The sequence below is a fragment of the Balaenoptera physalus genome (genome assembly GCF_965194825.1).
Source record: "Balaenoptera physalus genome assembly, chromosome: 16".
Lineage (NCBI taxonomy): Eukaryota > Metazoa > Chordata > Mammalia > Artiodactyla > Balaenopteridae > Balaenoptera > Balaenoptera physalus.
In genome coordinates, this window is record NC_138898.1 from 16,847,064 (window position 1) to 16,868,120 (window position 21,057).

The 21,057-nt window shown below is 41.0% G+C and overlaps 1 long non-coding RNA gene across 4 annotated transcripts in view; it reads left to right on the plus strand.

Moving 5' to 3' along the window:
- LOC309645381 overlaps nucleotides 1-21,057 on the plus strand; it is a 153,330-nt gene that overhangs the window by 25,105 nt on the left and 107,168 nt on the right. For 2 of the 4 annotated variants that reach the window (XR_014254843.1, XR_014254844.1), the window contains exon 2: nucleotides 14,020-17,178. This is a non-coding gene — a long non-coding RNA (uncharacterized lncRNA). The remainder of the gene's footprint in view (nucleotides 1-14,019; nucleotides 17,179-21,057) is intronic. The other 2 variants (XR_014254846.1, XR_014254845.1) reach the window with 2 other exon arrangements.

Genomic DNA, 21,057 nt, shown 5'->3' on the forward strand with positions numbered 1-21,057 from the left:
TTCTGTGGTGTCTGTTGTAACTTCTTCTTTTTCATTTCTAATTTTATTGATTTGAGTCCTCTCTCTCTTCTTGATGAGTCTGGTTAATGGTTTATCAATTTTGTTTATCTTCTCAAAGAACCAGCTTTTAGTTTTATTGATCTTTGCTATTGTTTTCTTTGTTTCTATTTCATTTATTTCTGCTCTGATCTTTATGATTTCTTTCCTTCTGCTAACTGGGTTTTGTTTGTTCTTCTTTCTCTAGTTCCTTTAGGTGTAAGGTTAGATTGTTTATTTGAGATTTATCTTGTTTCTTGAGGTCGGCTTGTATAGCTATAAACTTCCCTGTTAGAACTGCTTTTGCTGCATCCCATAGGTTTTGGATCATCGTGTTTTCATTGTCATTTGTTTCTAGGTATTTTTTGATTTCCTCTTTGATTTCTTCAGTGATCTCTTGGTTATTTAGTAACGTATTGTTTAGCCTCCATGTGTTTGTGTTTTTAATGTTTTTTTCCCTGTAATTCATTTCTAATCTCATAGCGTTGTGGTCAGAAAAGATGCTTGATATGATTTCAATTTTCTTAAATTTACTGAGGCTTGATTTGTGACCCAACATGTGATCTATCCTGGAGAATGTTCTGTGCGCACTTGAGAAGAAAGTGTAATCTGCTGTTTTTGGATGGAATGTCCTATAAATATCAATTAAATCTATCTGGTCTATTGTGTCATTTAAAGCTCTGTTTCCATATTTATTTTCATTTTGGATGATCTATCCGTTGGTGTAAGTGAGGTGTTAAAGTCCCCCACTATTATTGTGTTACTGTTGATTTCCTCTTTTATAGCTGTTAGCAGTTGCCTTATGTATTGAGGTGCTCCTATGTTGGGTGCATATATATTTATAATTGTTATATCTTCTTGGATTGATCCCTTGATCATTATGTAGTGTCCTTCCTTGTCTCTTGTAACATTCTTTATTTTAAAGTCTATTTTATCTGTTATGAGTATAGCTACTCCAGCTTTCTTTTGATTTCCATTTGCATAGAATATCTTTTTCCATCCCTTCACTTTCAGTCTGAATGTGTCCCTAGGTCTGAAGTGGTGGGTCTCTTGTAGACAGCATATATATGGGTCTTGTTTTTGTATCCATTCAGCAAGCCTGTGTCTTTTGGTTGCAGCATTTAATCCATTCATGTTTAAGGTAGTTATCGATATGTATGTTCCTATGGCCATTTTCTTAATTGTTTTAGGTTTATTTTTGTAGGTCCTTTTCTTCTCTTGTGTTTCCCACTTAGAGAAGTTCCTTTAGCATTTGTTATAGAGCTGGTTTGGTGGTGCTGAATTCTCTTAGGTTTTGCTTGTCTGTAAAGCTTTTGATTTCTCCATCAAATGTGAATGAGATCCTTGCCGGGTAGAGTAATCTTGGTTGTAGGTTCTTCCCTTTCATCACTTTAAGTATATCATGCCACTCCCTTCTGGCTTGTAGAGTTTCTGCTGAGATATCAGCTGTTAACCTTATGGGAGTTCCCTTGTATGTTATTTGTTGTTTTTCCCTTGCTGCTTTCAATAATTTTTCTTTGTCTTTAATTTTTGCCAATTTGATTACTATGTGTCTTGGCGTGTTTCTCCTTGGGTTTATCCTGTATGGGACTTGCTGCGTTTCCTGGACTTGGGTGACTATTTCCTTTCCCATGTTAGGGAAGTTTTCGACCATAATCTCTTCAAATATTTTCTCGGGTCCTTTCTCTCTCTCCCCTCCTTCTGGGACCCCTATAATACGAATGTTGTTGCATTTAACGTTTCCCCAGAGGTCTCTTAGGCTGTCTTCATTTCTTTTCATTCTTTTTTCTTTATTCTGTTCCGCAGCAGTGAATGCCACCATTCTGTCTTCCAGGTCACTTATCCGTTCTTCTGCCTCAGTTATTCTGCTGTTGATTCCTTCTAGTGTAGTTTTCATTTCAGTTATTGTATTGTTCATCTCTGTTTGTTTGTTCTTTAATTCTTCTAGGTCTTTGTTAAACATTTTTGCATCCTCTCGATCTTTGCCTCCATTCTTTTTCTGAGGTCCTGGATCATCTTCACTATCATTATTCTGAATTCTTTTTCTGGAAGGTTGCCTATCTCCACTTCATTTAGTTGTTTTTCTGGGGTTTTATCTTGTTCCTTCATCTGGTACATAGCCCTCTGCCTTTTCATCTTGTCTCTCTTTCTGTGAATGTGGTTTTTGTTTCACAAGCTGCAGCATTGTAGTTCTTCTTGCTTCTGCTGTCTGCCCTCTGCTGTACTTATTTTCTTAAAGGTGTCTTTTGATGAGTGGACGTTTTAAATTTGAATAAGTCTAATTTATAAATGTTTGTTTCATGATTATTCTTTATGATTTTTTAGCGATTATTGCTAAGTCCTCCCTAAGAAACCTGCCAAAGAAGTCTAGTCTCTAGTTGAGAAGAAGGTCTACATTTTCTTCTAGAAGTTTTATAGTTTTAGCTTTTATGTTTAGGTCCCTGAGTCACCTTGATTTAACTTTTTTTTTTAAATTTTATTTATTTATTTATTTATGGCTGTGTTGGGTCTTCGTTTCTGTGCAAGTGCTTTCTCTAGTTGTGGCAAGTGGGGGCCACTCTTCATCGTGGTGCGCGGGCCTCTCACTATCGCAGCCTCTCTTGTTGCAGAGCACAGGCTCCAGGCACGCAGGCTCAGCAGTTGTGGCTCACGGGCCTAGTTGCTCCACGGCATGTGGGATCTTCCCAGACCAGGGCTCGAACCCGTGTCCCCTGCATTAGCAGGCAGATTCTCAACCACTGCACCACCAGGGAAGCCCTTGATTTAACTTTTGTACAAGGTGTGAGGAGGTGAGGGTTGAGGGTCACTATTTCTCCATATTGGATATCCAGTTGTCCTAGAACAATATGTTAAAAACATTTCCTTTCTTTATTGGATTGTTTTGTTGTTTTCATCAAAAATCAAATGACCCTATAAATGAGGATATATTCCTGAGCTCTCTACTCTGTTGCATTGAGCTATTTGTCTGTCCTTATGCCACTGCTCTAATGCCTTGATTACTGTCGCTTCACAGTAAGTCTTTAAGTCAAGTTGTGTTAGTCTTCTCCCAATTTGTCCTTTTTTATGGCTCCGTGGTCCGGCTTGTGGGATTTTAGTTCCCTGACCAGGGATTGAACCCAGGCCCATGGCAGTGAAAGTGCTGAGTCCTAACCACTGGACTGCCAGGGAATTCCCATTAATTTGTCCTTTTTCAGGATTGCTTTGGATATTGCTAGGTCCTTTGCATTTCTATATAAATTTTAGAATGAGTTTGTCAAATTCTATGAAGTAGACTGATCAGATTATTTTTGGGATTGCATGAAATGTGTAGATAACTGAGAACTTAAAAACATTGAGTATTCCAATTGATATATTTGGTATATCTCTACATTTGTTTAGGTCTTCTTTAATTTATCTCAGTATATGTACTTTATTTATTTATTTTTGGGCCCTACTGCGTGGCATGTGGGATCTTAGTTCCCTGACCAGGGATCAAACTTGTGTCCCCTGCAGTGGAAGCACGGAGTCCTAACCACTGGACCGCCAGGGAAGTCCAATATTTGTAGTTTTTAATGTAATTTTAATGTAGCTTTGATGTAGAGGTTTTTACTGTAGAGGTAAGGTCTTTTGTTAAATTTATTTTTGAGTAATGTTTTTTGACAATAGAGTAAATGAAATTGTTTTTCTTATTTCACTTTCCAATTTTTCATTGCTAGAATATAAAAATACAATTGATTTTTGTTTATTGTCTTTGTATCTGTGAGTTTGCTAGTTTATTTATTAGTTCTAGATGTTTTGTAGATTTCTTAAGGTTTTCTATGTAAACAATCACTCATCTGTGAACAAAGACAGTTTTACTTCTTTCTCCAGTTTGTACACCTTTTACTTCTTTTCCTCACCTTACTTCACTGGCTAGGACCTCTGGTACAGTGTGGAATAGAAGTGGTGAAAGTGGATATCCTTGCCTTATCCCAAATCTTAGGGGGAATATTTATTCAATATTTAACTATTAAATATAATGTTAACAGGGTTTTTAAAGATGCCATTAATTAGTTGAAATTTCCTTTTAATTGTGGTTTGCTAGAAGATTTTTTCCAAATGAATGGCTGTTGATTAATTTTTTTCAAATGGTTTTCCTGAATCTATTTAAATAAGTCTTTTGTTTTTCTTTTTAGTCTGTTAATACGGTTAATTACATTGATTGGCATTGCATATGTTGAACCAAGCTGAGATTCCCAGGATACACCCAATATGGTTGTGATGCATTTAGTTTTTATATTTTATTGGATTCTATTGGCTAATATTTTGTTAAGAATTTTTGCATCTAGGGGCTTCCCTGGTGGCACAGTGGTTACGAATCCGCCTGCCAATGCAGGGGAAACGGGTTCGAGCCCTGGTCCGGGAAGATCCCACATGCCGTGGAGCAACTAAGCCCGTGCACCACAACTGCTGAGCCTGCGTGCCACAACTACTGAAGCCCGTGCACCTAGAGCCCGTGCTCCACAACAAGAGAAGCCACCGCAATGAGAAGACCACGCACTGCAATGAAGAGTAGCCCCCGCTCGCCGCAAATACAGAAAGCCCGTGCGCAGCAACGAAGACCCAATGTAGCCAAAAATAAATAAAATAAATAAATTTAAAAAACAAAAGAAGAATTTTTGCATCTATGTTCATGAAGGATATGGGTCCGACATTAAAAGGATTTCTTTGTCAGGTTTGTTATCAGCGTTACGTTGGTCTTGTAAAATGAGTTGGGAAGTGTTCTTTTCCATTTTCTGAGTTTTTGTAAGATGGAAGTTAATTCCTTCTTAATAAAATTCACTGGTGAAACCACATGAAGTTTTCTTTGTGGGAAGGATTTTCTGTGTGGATGTGTAGGAAGGTTTTTAATTATTGATTTGATTTCTTATTAGATATGTGGCTATTTACATCTTCTATTTTATTTTATATCAATTTTGGTAAGTTGTATTTTTCAAGGCATTTTTCAAGGCATTTGTTTGATCTAGGTTGTCTAAATAATTTTTAGTATAAAGTCATTTGATATTTTATTATTATTCTTTAAATATCTGTAGGATTTGTAAGGCTGTCTCCTCTTTCATTCCTGATATTGGTTATTTGTGTTTTATCTCTTCTTGGTCAGTGAAGCTAGGGGTTTATTAATTTTATTGATCTTTTCAAAGACCCAGCTTCTGGCTTTGTTAATTTTCTTTATTTTCTATTTTGATAATTTCTGTTCTTAAAAAAAATCCTGATTTCTACCTCCTTTGGGTTTGCTTTGCTCTTATTTTTCTAGTTTCTTGAGGTGGAAACTTAGGTAATTTATTGTGCATCTATTTGATTTTCTAGTATAAATATTTAGATTATGAAGTTCCCACCAAGCATCACTTTAGCTGCATCCCACAAATTTTGATGTATTGTATTTTTATTATGCATATAAAAATGTTTAAAATTTTCCCTTATGACTTCTTCATAGACTCAATGATTATAAGTTTGTTGCTTAATATTCAAATATTTGTTTTTTTTCTATGTGTCTAAATGCTAACGATTTAAAATTTAATTCCATCATGGACAGAAAATGCACTCTGTATTACTTCAATTTAATTTTATTGAGACTTGTTTTATGGCCCAGGATATGGTCCATCTTGGTGAATTGTACTATGAGCATTTGAAAAGAAAAATGTGTATTCTGCTATTTTGGGGTATAGTGTTCTATAAATTTAAATCAGATCCAGGTGGTTTATGGCACTGTTCAAGTCTTTTAAATTTGTAATGATTTAAAAAGTCTAGTTGTTCTGTCAATTTCTGAGAGGAGTGTTAGATTTTGTCAATTTTTGTTTCATGCATTTTGAAGCTTTATCATTAGATGTAATTATAAATTTTTATGTCCTGATGAAAATGGACCATTTTACCATCATGAAATGTCCCTTTTAATCTCTTATAATACTCTTTGTCTTGAAGTCTCCTTTATTTGAAATAACATAGCCCCCATTCCAGCCTTTTTATGCCCTAATTGTATGCTGTATGATACATCTTTTCTCATCCATTTCCTTTCATCTATCTGTATTATTATATTTAAAGTGTGCTTTGTAGTCAGAATATAGCCTGTTCTGTATTTGTTTTTGTTCTTTAATCCATTCTGACATTATCTGTTAATTTTTTTCCCCCAATTTTTTATTATTTAGGACCATAAACATTACCATTAAACAATTACTAATGTATTAATCATACATTAATTAATGTATACTAATTTCTAACATATTTCTACTTTCCACTATTTTAAGCAATTTCAGTGGTTAATTTTTTTTTTTAACATCTTTATTGGCGTATAATTGCTTTACATTGTTGTGTTAGTTTCTGGTGTATAACAAAGTGAATCAGCTATATGTATACATATATCCCCATATCCCCATATCACCTCCCTCTTGAGTCTCCCTCCCCCCCTCCCTATCCCACCCCTCTAGGTGGTCACAAAGCACCAAGCTGATCTCCCTGTGCGATGCAGCTGCTTCCCACTAGCTATCTATTTTACATTTAGTAGTGTATATATGTCAATGCTACTCTCTCACTTCATCCCAGCTTACCCTTCCCCCTACCCGTGTCCTCAAGTCCATTCTCTACATCTGCGTCTTTATTCCTGTCCTGCCCCTAGGTTCATGAGAACAATTTTTTTTTTTTTAGATTCCATATATATGTGTTAGCATACGGTATTTGTTTTCTCTTTCTGACTTACTTCACTCTTTATGACAGACTCTAGGTCCATCCACTTCACTACAAATAGCTCAATTTCATTTCTTTATTTTTTATAAATTTATTTATTTTATTTATTTATTTTTGGCTGCGTTGGGTCTTCATTGCTGTGCATGGGCTTTCTCTAGTTGTGGTGAGCAGGCGTACTCTTTGTTGCGGTGCGTTGGCTTCTCATTGCGGTGGCTTAGGCTCTAGGCACTTGGGCTTCAGTAGTTGTGGCACGCAGGCTTCAGTAGTTGTGGCTCATGGGCTCTAGAGCACAGGCTCAGTAGTTGTGGTGCATGGGCTTAGTTGCTCCATGGCATGTGGGATCTTCCTGGACCAGGGCTCAAACCCGTGTCCCCTGCATTGGCAGGCGGATTCTTAACTACTGCACCACCAGGGAAGTCCCTTATTTCTTTTTATGGCTGAGTAATATTCCATTGTATATATGTGCCACGTCTTCTTTATACATTCATCTGTCAATGGACTCTTAGGTTGCTTCCATGTCCTGGCTATTGAAAATAGTGCTGCAGTGAACATTGTGGTACATGCCTCTTTTTTTTTTTTAATTAATTTATTTATTTATGTATTTATTTATTTTTGGCTATGTTGGGTCTTCGTTTCTGTGTGAGGGCTTTCTCTAGTTGCGGCAAGCGGGGGCCACTCTTCATCGTGGTGCGCGGGCCTCTCACTATCGCGGCCTCTCTTGTTGCGGAGCACAGGCTCCAGCCGCGCAGGCTCAGTAGTTGTGGCTCACGGGCTTAGCTGCTCCGCGGCATGTGGGATCTTCCCAGACCAGGGCTCAAACCCGTGTCCTCTGCATTAGCAGGCAGATTCTCAACTGCTGCGCCACCAGGGAAGCCCTACATGCCTCTTTTTGAGTTATGGTTTTCTCAGGGTATATGCCCAGTAATTGGAGTGTTTAGTCTTTTACAGATACTATAATTATGGATATGATTTGGTATAGGTTTACAGTTTTATTATTTGTCTGTCTTATATATATATATGTATGTATTGTTTCTCTGTTCCACTTTTTCTGTCTTCTTTTGGGTTAAATAAATAATTTTAAGAACTCCATTTTAATTTATTAATCGACTTTTTAGCTATACATTTTTGCATTTTTTAAAAAATTTTTTATTGACTGATTGATTGCTATGTTGGGTCTTCGTTTCTGTGCTAGGGCTTTCTCTAATTGTGGCAAGCGGGGGCCACTCTTCATCGCGGTGCGTGGGCCTCTCACCATCGTGGCCTCTCCTGTTGCGGAGCACAGGCTCCAGACGCGCAGGCTCAGCAGCTGTGGCTCACGGGCCCAGTCGCTCCGCGGCATGTGGGATCTTCCCAGACCAGGGTGCGAACCCGTGTCCCCTGCATTAGCAGGCAGACTCTCAACCACTGCGCCACCAGGGAAGCCCCCATTTTTGCATTTTTTAAAGCAGCTGCTTAGTGATTACACTATTCATTCTGAACTTTGGCCACGTTTTACTTAGATTTAATATTTTTACCATTTCACACAAAATTTAATAATTTACTGCCACCCCAACCTTTATGCTATATTTATCATACATATTACATTATGAACCTACCATACAATGGTATAATTTTTACTTTAAATGGTCAGATGCATTCTTCTTAGAAATTAAGATGAATCTAATGTTTTATATTTACCTACATATTTAATATCTCCAGGGATTGTCATTCCTTCTTGAAGTTATGAGTTTCCATCTATGTCATTTCACTTCACTTGATGAACTTCATTTAGTACTCCTTGTAGTGCAGGTCTGCGGCAATTAATTATCTTAGTTGTTATTCATTTGAAAATGTTTTTTATTTCCCATTCATTGTGGTGGACAGACCCTGAGGTGTCTCCCAGTGATCCCCACCTTCTGGTGTTCATGCCTTTATGGACCCCGCCCCTCCCCTTGAGTGTGGGCGGGACCTGTGACTTGCTTCTAACTGATAGAATATGGCAAAGGTGATGGGTTGCCACTCCCATGATTATGTTACATTGTAAAAGACTCTGCCTTGCTAGCTGACTCTAGAGGTTCTCATTCATTTTCTGGCTCTGAGCAAGCAAGCTGCCAGGGCAAGAAATTGTAGGCAGCATCTAGTTGAGGATGGCCTCATCTTACAGACTTTCAGAAATGAATTTTGCCACCAACCTAAGTGAGTTTGGAAAAGGATTCATTGTTGTTAGTCAAGCTTCCAGATGAGGACTGAGCCCCGGCTGACGCCCTGAGGGTAGCCTTATAGAGGACACCGTTGAGTCATCCTCTGATCTCTGACCCAATGTGAGATAATAAACGTGTTGTTTTAAAGCCACCAAGTTTGCAGTAATTTCTTATGCAGCAATACATTCATTTTTGAAGTATATTTTAGTGGATTTAGAATTCTGGGTTGACAGTTTCTCCTTCATCACTCTAGACATTATTCTATTGTCTTTTCTCCTCCATTATGTCTGATGTAAAGTCAGAAGTCATTCAAATCACTGCTCCCTGCCACGTGTAATTTTTCTCTGGCTGCTTTCATGATATTTTGTCTTTGATTTTCAGCGGTTTGGTGTGATATATCCATATGTGGTTTTCTTTGTATTTTTTCCTGCTTGGGGTTTGTTGAGCTTGACTCTGTAAATTTGTAACTGTCACCTAAATGGGAAAATTTTGGCCATTATTTCTTTAAAAAAATTTTTTTTTTTGTCCCCTTCTCTCCTTGCCTTCTGGGACTCCATTTATACATACGTTAAACCTTTTAGTATTGCTCCACAGATCCCTGAGTTTCTGTTAAATTTTTTTTTTTTTGTCTTTTTCTTTCTGTTCTTCAGATTGGATAACTTCTACCTACCTTCCAGCATATTTACTCTTCTGTGACCTTCAGTCTCTTGTTAAACTCATCCAGTGAACTTTTGAAAATAAATCCAGGTATTGGATTTTTAGTTCTAGAATGTTCATTAGGTTCTTTTCTGTAGTTTCTATTCATCTGTTGAAATTCCCTATTTGTTCATTTTTTTGAAGCATATTTTCTTTTGAGTCCTTGAGCATAGTTATAATAGCTGCTTTAACATTATTTTACGTGGGTTGGAATTTCTGAGATGCAGATGCTGAGACAGATTTATGGTATAGTAACACCTGTGAAAGGAAATGGCAGGATGCAGGCTTGGGCAGGGGAGCCATCACATCATGATGTACATCTAATACTGTCTCTGCCAGGCTGACAAGGGAGCTCTGAGGCAACAGTTGCCCATGAAAGGAGTCCCTCATTGGGCAGAAATAGCTAAGCCCTCATACCACTTGCTTGCTCATTGACCAGAAGCCACTCGGTGAGGATGGGGCTAACGGTATCTGTTAATTTCTTTCAGCCTTAGCTGGTTGTAGTGGCTTTGAAATATGTGAACTTGGCTAGGCTGAGCAACATTTTACAATTCTCTTATGTATATATTTCTTGTTAGTGTGGGCCTCAAGAGAGATTCTTTTGGGAGATTTTGAAGGCAGAGGTGAAACAGCAGCTATTTTGTGGCTCACACACATTGTCATCTGTCTGCCGGCTCACCACGATTATGGTGAGTTCTTGCATATCCTTGAGTATCTTTCTTCTACCCTATCATGTGAATAATTACTTAGCCAGCAGTCCTTTTGTCTCCATGGACTGTACAGGCTATCCAGACCTTTTCTCAGTTCAGGGAAGTTTTCTTCTGGTCTGAGCTTAATTTTTGCCTCATTTCCTACTCTTGTTTTGTCTCCATCTGGCACTCGTGTCTTTGCATGTTAGGTTTCCTGGATCTTTCCTCTAAATCTTTTATCTTTTTTTTCCTTCATGACTTTTATCTTGTTGTCTTTTTTCTCTAAGCTTTAAGATATTTCTTATACTTGATCTTCCAGGTTTCTGATTCAGGGCTCAAAAATGACATCCTTTCCTTTAATTCATCTGTGGGTTTTTTTTTTTAAGCTCAAAGTTCTTGTTTTTAAGTTTCAAATCTTTTTGTGATGGGCTTTTGTCTCTTCTTATAGCCTGCTATCATTTTTAAAATTCAGGTGTTAATTGGTCTCTTCCAGCTGCAGTTCTGTTCAGTGGCCATGTGGTCTGATTGTTCTACCTCATCCTCCTCTGAGGTCCTTCGGTTGGGCTGTTATCTTTTGCTGTCTGCTCCTTAGGGTTTAGCTCTGGCTGAGATGTGTCTTTAAAGATGGGCAGAGGAAAAGGGTCTCTGGCCCTGAAGACCTGTAATCCATGGGAGGCTGTTGGCCCCCTGCCAACACATCCAAAGGAGGCTTCTCTGTTCCCTGGTCTCTCTGAACTCTTCCAGACTTGAGGGTGGGTAGCTCAGACCACGCCAGAAACTTCCTGGCACTTTAAAGTTCAGGAAGGCTCAGCAACTCATGCCGAGTCTATAGATCCTGAAAGCCCAGTTTTTCCCTGGTGCAGCTACTTTTGACTCTTACCCCTGCACTGCTCACTAGTTAACAACTGTCCAGGAGGGAAGGAGTCTCACAGCGGTGATTTCCTCAGGAACCAGCTCTTACTCAGGAAAGGCAATAGTCTGGAGTGAGGATGGGAAGAAAAAGAAGTCCTTTCAGACTCCATTATCTTCAGAATCCCCATGTCAAAATATAATTTCCAAAATGTTGAAAACCTAACTTTCCATAAAGTGAGCATGTGTCAAAGATTTAATTAACTCCTTGAAATGAGGGAACCAGCAAGATGGTAAGGAGAGTTCAAAAAAGTATGAGGCAGAAATATTTATAGTCACTTGAAAGAAAGAATGTTGGAATAAGATGATTGCTAAAGTACATGTAAAAGAAATCCGTAAGCTTTGGGTTCTCATCTTTTCATTTACTTCTCTACAGGATAAAAATTCATCGGTCACTTGGTTTTTAGGGTTAGCATCTATGCTTTCAGAGTTGTAAAGAAGCCTGATCAATAGTAACTACAGTAAACACTGCTAAAGCAACGCTGTCCAAAAGAAATATAATGTGAGCCCCGAAGTAAACCACATACGCAATTACTCATTTTATCTACTTTAACTCAATGTGTTCACCATAGTATCATTTAAACATGTGTTGTGGGTTGAATTATGTCACCCCAGAAGATATGCTGAAGTTTTAAGGCAGCAGTCCCCAGCCTTTTTGGCACCAGGGACCGGTTTCATGGAAGACAATTTTTCCACAGACCAGGGTGGGGGCAATGGTTTCGGGATGATTCAAGCGCATTACATTTATTGTGCACTTTATTTCTATTTATTATTACATTGTAATATATAATGAAATAATTATACAACTCACCATAATGCTCACAGGAGGTGGAGATCAGGTGGTAATGTGAGTGATGGGGAGCAGCTGTAAATACAGATGAAGCTTCACTCACTCGCCTGCTGCTCACCTCCTGCTGTGCGGCCCGGTTCCTAACAGGCCATGGACCTCTACTGGTCCATGGCCTGGGGATTGAGGACCTCTGTTCTAAGGTATGCTGAAGTAACCTTATTTGGAAATACATTACTTGCGGATGTAATTAGTTAAGATGAGGTCGTACTGAAGTAGGATGGACCCTTCATTCAGTAATGACTGGTGTCCTTCTAAGACAAGCAGATTCCACGTGATGATACAGGCGTACAGGGAGAAGGCCAGAAGGCCGTGTGATGACAGAGGCAGAGATTGAAGTGATGCAGCTCCAAACCAAGGAGCACTGAAGATCGACAGCCACCACCATGAGCTGGGAAGAGGTGAGGAAGGGTTCACTGTAGGTTTCAGAGGGAGCATTGTTCTGCTGACACCTTGATTTTGGACTTCAAAATCCCAGAACTATGAGACAATAAGTGTCTACAGTGGTAAGCCACCCCGTTTGTGGTACTTTGTTGCAGGTGTAGGGAACTAATACAATGTGTAACATAAACATTAATGAGATAGTTGACGTTTTTCTTCTTACTAAATCCTTGAAATCCAGTGTGTGTTTAACACTTATAGCTCATCTCAGTTTGGACCAGCCACATTTCAAGTGCTCAATAGCCACATGTGGCTGATGGCTACCGTACTGGACAGTGTACAGTTTCTAGAGAATCGGATAATGCGGAATGGGGCAACTGCTTGGCAACACCCAGCACTGAAAGAACACAGTAATTTTCTTGCCTCATTTCCAAGTGTTGGCCAATTTTCTTTAATGTTGTCTTCTGCCACGACAGCTGTGAACTGACAGTAGAACCTGGTAGAGAAGGAGAGGCTAATAAAGAGGTAACCGAATGAGAAAGGGCTCTGAAAAAGCAGAGGTGTCTGAAATTTTGAGCTTGGGGCCAGGATTCCTACTTGCCTATAAGATACTTCTGTTCATATTTGAAAAATGGGCCACTCTGGGTGGATGAGTTAGAAAGGGCACGCATGTCTGGGCATCTCTTGCCAGGGGGTAGGACTTGGAAAGCTAAGGTGGGTTGGATTTCAGTTCCTCCTGGCACCTTGGCTAAGCACCCTTGTGCAGTGCCCGCCCTGCACAACCACACTGGCAGACCCCACCAAGAATGAGAACCAGCCTCAGACGGCAGGGTGATGGGACCTTCTCCACTCTGGCAGGAAAGCAAGGTGAGGGAGTGAGGGGATGTGCCTGGAAGCAGGACAGAGTGAGGGGTATGGAAGGAAGTTGAGGGGTTCTGTTTGATGGCATTATTTTCACTGTGAAGGAGAGATGGGCTGAGAGTGAGTGTCAGAGGTTCGGTGGGAGAGGCAGGTCTAAAACAGTCTCCATGGAGAAAACAAGAGGACATGAGACAGAAAGGGCACAACCTTTAAAAGAATGACATAGCCATTGAGGACACAACATAAACTGGTTAGAACCAACTAGGTCCAAGATGGCAGAAGATTCAACTTCCAGCGGACCTTGAGCCTCATTATATGCTCATTGTAATACTCTGGCATATGCTAAATGACACACCCACAGGTGCCATAACGGTTCTGAGGCCGACCATAAAAGGCCAAAAAGTGGGCAGTGACCCAATTCCTAGAAATCTCCACCCCTTCCCCAAAATACTTGGAATAATCCTCCCACTCATTAGCCTATGAAATTACCCAGCCTATAAAAACTAACCACCCCATATTTCAGGGCCTCTCACCTTCTGAGGTGGCCCACACTCTGTCTATGGAGTGTGTATCTCCCTGAATAAACCTTCTTTCACTTTACTGTGGCTTGCTCTTGAATTCTTCCCTGCGTGAAGCTAAGAACCCACACTTGGTGGCCATCCCAGGGACTCACCTGAGATGTGGAATGTGACCACCCTCTCACGCCCCACTCTCTTTCCTGCAGCAGACAGACTGGGACAAATCAGAAGGTTGTGGAGCAATGTAAAGGCCTAACAGATGTTTGTCTGCAGCAGAAGGCAGGAGTGACAACGGTTAGAAAGTGAGCAGCGAGTTCACCAGGTAAATAGACCCTCCTAAGGTGCAGATGTACAGGATGGGCAGGAGGGAAGAGGGATCGGCTGTTGGCCAGACACAAGACAAAACCCCAGCAGCTTGCTTTCGTCAAATAATGTATGCCAGCGCCTCTTCCAAGAACTTTACAAATATTATGTCTCAGTTGTTACTTCCACTGGGCAGATGAGAAAAGCAAAGCACAAAAAGATTAAATCATTTGCTCAAGGTTACACAGCTAGTTAAGTGGCAGAGCCAAGATTTGAACCTTGGCCATCTGGCTCTAGCAGCTTTGTAGGAAACTGTGAGAGGACTTCCCTTTTACCAGAGGTTTCTATGAGGTCATGGGGTCAGTCTCAAGGATGGGGTAAGGTGATTTTTCAAAAGCCAAAAGATAATTGTTTGTTTTGTTGAGTCAAGTCTAAACATTCTGATGTCACAATGTTTAAATGCCATGTGCCCACAGGGAGGATCTGGGAACCATGGGTAGGTCTGCTTTGTGCTTCAGGCTCAGAGACAGACTTGGGTGGCCCCAGAGACTGGAGGGTGAGGTCAGGGAGTGACACTCTTCTTCTTTCGTTAGTTGGGGAGGGAAGAGGCTAGAGGAGTTTAGACTCTGTAGTCTTATTTCTACTTGTAGAGCCCTTCATCTGAGAGAAACCATTTTTCCATTTTCATTATTTTTTAATTTAGGAAAACATGCCAAAACCAGCTTTATAATAATCTCAGTACTCGTTTTATAAAACGCAACATTTCCACTGAAGCTACCAGCAGAATCATTTCTGTCAGCCACCAGCCTTGTAAAAGGAGTGAATGCATTTTCTGTGCCCATAATCACCCCTCTGTGAGAATGAGGTCGATTTCAATGATTATCTAATAAAGGAATAACTCAGCATTAAAAAAAAAAAATTCAGAGTGCCTAGGAAACCTAGAGGCAAAAAGGCAAAGGAAATTTGATCTAATGAAGACTGAAATCTTTTTTAAAGGAAAGCTTTATTATTTTTTCTCCAAAAACTTCATTTTAAAAACAGTAGGTTGGTTTATCAACAAATCTCTATTTAAGGAATTGAATAAGGAACTGATTATACAGCTGGCAAAACCTCACTATTCCAACACATTCTGAGATGGTCTAATTTAGTGAAAGGTCTGAATCAGTTTGAAGCATGTGGTTTCGTAGACTCAGATTGAGTTGAGAAACTCATTCTTTCAGATTGCGGCCTCCAGAGCTTGGGGGAATTTGCAGCAACAAGCTGATAAAGATGGTTTTAATTAGCATATCAATTGTGCAATATTAATCACCTACTTCCTAGTAGTAGGAAGGTAGTAGGAAGGTACAAATAGGTTTGTACTATTTATTGTACAGGAGTCAGTCTCCCATCTGGGGTCTGGTCCCTGTTGGTGTTTGCACACCTGAAGAGAGTCTTAACTCCCTTCCCCCCAACTCCAGGGTCACCACTGCATGTATAACATACAGATATGGAGACTGAGGTTTAGGGAGAAGGGGGTGCCTTGCTTAAGGTTTCAGAGCTGAACTGCAGCTGGAACACATCTCCTTAAGACTCCCAGGCAGTGCTCTTTGTAATGAATGTCAGAGCACTTGGTATATGGCAGTCACATTATTAATACAAGAAGAGAATGTTAGAAAATGGTTCTCTGCTGTGTTTTAGACATTTCCCCTATAATCTTGTCAGTTACTGATTCGGCTTCTCTATGTCATAGTAACATGTATAAAGCAGTTATTATGTACCAGGTATCATCCTGAATATTGCATATATCCTCACTTAATCAATCCTATCAACAGCCTTATGTTCTATTATTGTCATCCCCCAGTTTATATTTAGGGAAACTAAGGTCCAGAGAAGTGATGTAAAATGCCTAAAACAGATTCCCATAGTTTCCCACAATCCTTAATATCTCAGTATTTTTTTCATGGTATCCAAAGGCCAAAAGAAATACCTAGTAGTTCTGTTTATTAAGTAGTTAGGTCCAAACAACTACTTATAAATATTTATGTCCTAACAGCTTAGTAATTATTGGAAAAAATAATTCACACAAATTGAAAAAAATTTTATTCCATCTTAAAGAAGCAGAATTACATAGTAATGGGTTGTGTGTGCCTGTTGGGCTCTGCACATCTTCTCAAAACTTAGACTCAGGTGTGACATTGCCATCTTCATTTCTTGATCCACTTTGGTTTTCACATGGTATTTGTTTTTTATTACTGTAACCACTGAAAACCCAGCTTTGCAAGGATCTGGTGTCATCGGAAGGAATGTAGCACAAATTAATGTTGAAACTGTGACTACCGTGAGCTGTAGTTTGTGGATGTACGGCAGATATCACTGTGTTCCCCTTGAACATTTAAGACAACCAGTGGTACCCCTCTGTGTTTGCCGCAGTGCCCAGGGGTGTCTTGGCACATAGTTTGGGAACTGTGGGCCTACAAGGGAAGGGCTAGTGAAAACAAGGCCTTGAACCCAAGCAGTCTTCTTCCTGAGCCCATATGTTTGGTACTAGGCTGTTTTGCTTAGTATGTCCCATCCCATAGCCCTTACTCTTTAGGAAATAGGCTTATTCATTCAGCGGATGTTTTATGAGCTGCTACTCTATCCCAGACCTTGGGCTGGGGTGGTGAAGGGACAAAGATTCATTTGCTCTAGGGCTCGTTTTTCAATCATTTTGTCACGTAGGAAAAGAATTGCAGTTCAGCTATAATAGAAGGACGTACAAAATACCACCTTATCGAGAGAGGGGTCCTGAAGGTGACCTGGGGCGGTACTGATGTAACTGCCATGAAAGCTTATATAGGCTACACCGATAGACATTTGGTTTTCGGAATGAAGTAAGTGCTGCCCTTTTCATTCTGTGCAGATCACTCCAGAATTACGTTCAGTCTGGAGAAGAGACAAATCAGGGGTTTCAGTGCATCTTGTCACCTCTGAAGGCTGCTGTGGACAGAAGCAGGAGGCATGGATCAATCATAAGTCTGTGATGAAGAACTTTGGGCAGAGGAAGTGCTGAGCACCCCGTCACTGGAGCTATGTAAGAAACGGTATGTGGTAGAGACCTACTTCAGAGGGGGCTGGGGCAGCTGGCCCTTGAGGTCCTCTCCGACTCTGAAAAAGGCTGATTTTCCAAAGCTGTCTTCTCACTGTCCACACTTGCCTCCCTTGTCACTGACTCTGAGAATCCAACGTGCCTGTCACTGCCCTTGAGATAACACTGCTGTTGTCTTAGACGTGGAAACTGGGGTTGGAAATTGACTTCTCTTGGTTCATTTGAAGTGCATTTGTCTGGGGATCCTGGCAGCACCTCCTGTCTGAGGTCGAGGTGAGGGGAGGAGGGAGGAAGGGCTGCTGCCTGACATCCCTTAGAGGCTGGTGGCGCTGGCCCCTTGCTGGAGGTGGACGGTGGGCACCTGATTCCCCTCACTGCTGCCGAAGGGACCTTGAAATTACACAGCTCACCTTGGCCCCCTCCTGCTCAGATTCCTCCAGTGGCTTCCCACTGCTTTCTGGATAAAGTCCAAACTTCCATATTCAGCACTGAGGTCCCCCGTGGCAAGGCCTCTGCCTAACTCACCAGCCTCGTCTTTCCCAGAGGTCCTGTGATCTAGTCGTATTGGGTGACTCATAATTCTCTGAAGAGTCCTCTATGCCTTTGCTTATGCTGTTCCCTCTGCCTGGTTTACCCTTCCTGGTTTGTCTACTTGGTAAATCCTACTCATCTTTGTAGGTCTGGCTGAGTCCTCTCCTTTGCTGTGGAGGGCTTAAAATCATAGCCATTTATTTAGTTCGCAATTCTGTAGTTTGGCAGTTTGGGCTGGGCTCAGTTGGGTGGTTCTTCTGGACCAGCCTGGGCTCACTCATGAGTCTGCAGTGTGCCAGTGGGTTGACTGGGGCTGGCTGGCTTATGATGGCCTCACTGGGATGTCTGAGATGATGGACAGGCAGTCTCTCTCTGCATAGCTCTGTGTGGTCCTCATCCTCCAGGAGGGTGGCCCAGATTTCTTCACATGGTGGATTCCAAGAGCCGACAAAGGGGACAAGCCCCACTTCTCAAGAGCTTTGCAAATCTTTGCTTGCATCCTGTTTGCTAACGTCCTGTTGGCCAAAACAAGTCACCTGACTGAGCCGAGTCAGAGTTGAAGGGGACTCAAAGTAACAGCAAGAAGGTGCACATATGGGGTGTGGAGGGGATTGTGTTTTTGTAATCTTCCACAGCGAGACAGCCTTCATGCCAAGAGGATCTGTTTGAGCTCACTGAGCTGTGAGCTCCTGGAGGCCTTGGTTTGAGATGCCTCAGTTTCCCCAGAGCTTTGCACAGGGCAAGTGCTTTGTAATTACTGACTTCTGCTTCAATACCCACGTGGCCAACTTGAGCCTTTGGTTCAAAGGAATGGCCAGAGAACCCAAGGTGAAGCTAGTTGCATGTCAGGGGAAGGAAGGACAGGCAATCTTTTACACATTTTTGCTCAGCAGCTCAGGGTTGTAATTTGTCCCAAAGAACAATCTCATCTGATTCAGCCAGTCTGGTCTCCACCTTTAAATGTTGGGAACTGCATAAATCAGCACATTTCCCCCAAAGCAGAGTCTATATACAGCACTAACAGGCTGCTCGCCATAATTAGGCCCCAGCAATGATTGTTTTTGCTCCCTGTGTTTTATCACCAGCTTTCCCAGGGGAGGGGAGGGATATGATCAGTGTTATGATGTTTATGTGCAACCCCAGTGTTTGAGAGGTCTGGGGCAAGCGTACAAATGGAAGCTCTGGTCTGGAGCCCATCCTCTTCTCTTCCGTCCCCAGCTTTGTCCTGCACCATGAGGGGTCTCCCTACATGCATATGGTCACTGTACTCTGCATCTCCCATTCCTTTCCACCTCCCTTATCCCCATGCAGATAACCTCCTTTTGGCCCTTTGAGGCAGGATGCACACAGTGGGGACAGTCCACTCTTGGGAGGAAAGACCCAAAGAAGAATTTATGCAGGTCCTGGAAGCCGGCTCAGGACATGTAGGCAGGGAATTCTGGGGACTTGGGGAACTGCAGCGTGGTCTAGGAATGGGGAGGGGCTACAGGTGGGCACATCCTCTTGGACCTCCAGATTCCTTGCCCTGTGGGCAGTAGCATTGGCCATTGGAAGGCCAGAGAAAGACCCTTCAAAGTAGAGACTCAAGGCAGGGAGGCCCTGGTAACTGGAGTCAAAGGGTGATACTCTGTGTGTGTGCAAAGCTAGAGAGGCATGGGGATCTCGAAATCTGACCCTGTCCCACTGCTAGCAGGACTGGGCCTCCCTGAGTTCTAGGAATCACGTGAGTGGAGCCAGGCCTGTTTGGAGTTCTGGAAGCAGCAGCCATCACTCCTGTTTGCATAGCCCTCTATTGAAATGAAAAGCTTTCACATCTGTTTCTATGTGCCTGTCACTGCCAACCTGTGGGGTTACTAGGAAAGGGAGTCTTGTCCCCCACTGAACAGATGAGGAAGCTGAGGCTCAGGGAGGTGATGTGGTTTGCTACAGGTCACACACCTATCAGTTGTGGAGCTGGGCTTGAGTCCCAGTGGTGGACTCCATGTGCAGTGTTCCCACTACTGCATCTACCATTGAGTTTTGGAATAGATCTTAAATGTCTCAGTCTATATCACTCATACCTATAATTGTATGAACACTCCCTTAATGATGGCAGTTGATGCTGTGTCCAGTTTTTTGCTGTTATGAACAATGTGGCAGTGGGCATCCTTGTACTGTCAATGCAGCACTAGATGTATGGGATAGAATCCCACCACTGTTGTGGACAAAGTTACTAAAGCTCACTTTCTCCTTTCCTATAACAGGGGTAATAATACCATCTGTGTGAGATATTGAATAAATGAATGAATGGATGATGGTAATGATGATGATGGTGGCATCTGGTCTACCTGAAAATTACATGCCTTGTTCGGTGTTCTGGTTTACACACCAGGTGGGCTTTTTTGATTAGAGGCAGCCTCTCTGTACCTAACATATGCTGGGACCCCCAAAAAGATTTTAACCAGTTTAGGTTCAGAACGAGGGCTCTGATGAGTTCACCTAGGTCCTGTACTCTATCTGCACTTGCTCTCTTGACTATTGCTTTAAATACCACCTGTATGCTGATGACTCCCAGGTTTATATCTCTAGGTTATACCCTTTCCACTGAGTTCCAGAAGCATCCATCCATCCTATTGTCTCAATCTTCAAAAAAAATTCCCAATTTTTCTCCATCTCCCCTACTATAGTTCAAGCTGTCATCATCTCTCTTGCTCTCTTCCAACTTCTTTATTGAACATTTAGCTTGTTTGCTTTAACTCTCTCTGGTTTTATGGTAAATACTTTTGAAACTATACATTTTCCTCCACATATTGCCTTAGCCTATTGTCCCAAATTTTGACGGTAGTACTTAGTTGCTTAGTTATTATAATTATTTTATTATTCCATAGATTATTTAGAGTATATATTTAGTTTTCCTGTTCATCTCTTCCTTCTAGAATGCACACTCCATGAGGGCAGGGGCATTGCCTATTTTGTTCACTACTATATTCTTTCAACAGTGCTTGACACATGGGTAGAGCTCAATAATGGGAGAGTTCATGAATTCACTGAGAGAACTAAATGATAGACCAGTGCTGTCCAACAGAAATAGAATATCAGCTGCAAGTGTGAGCTGCATATATAATTTTAAAATTTCAAGTAGCCACATTCCAAAAGTAAAAAGGAATAAGCATAATTAATTTTAATAATACATTTTATTTAACTCACTATATTAAAATATTATTTCACCATGCAAATGATATAAAATTATTATTGAGATATTTCACATTCCTTTTTCATGCAAAGTCTTTGAAAATGGAAGTGTATTCTACGTTTATAGCACATTTTAAATTCCAATTGGCCAATTTTCAGGTGTTAATAGCTA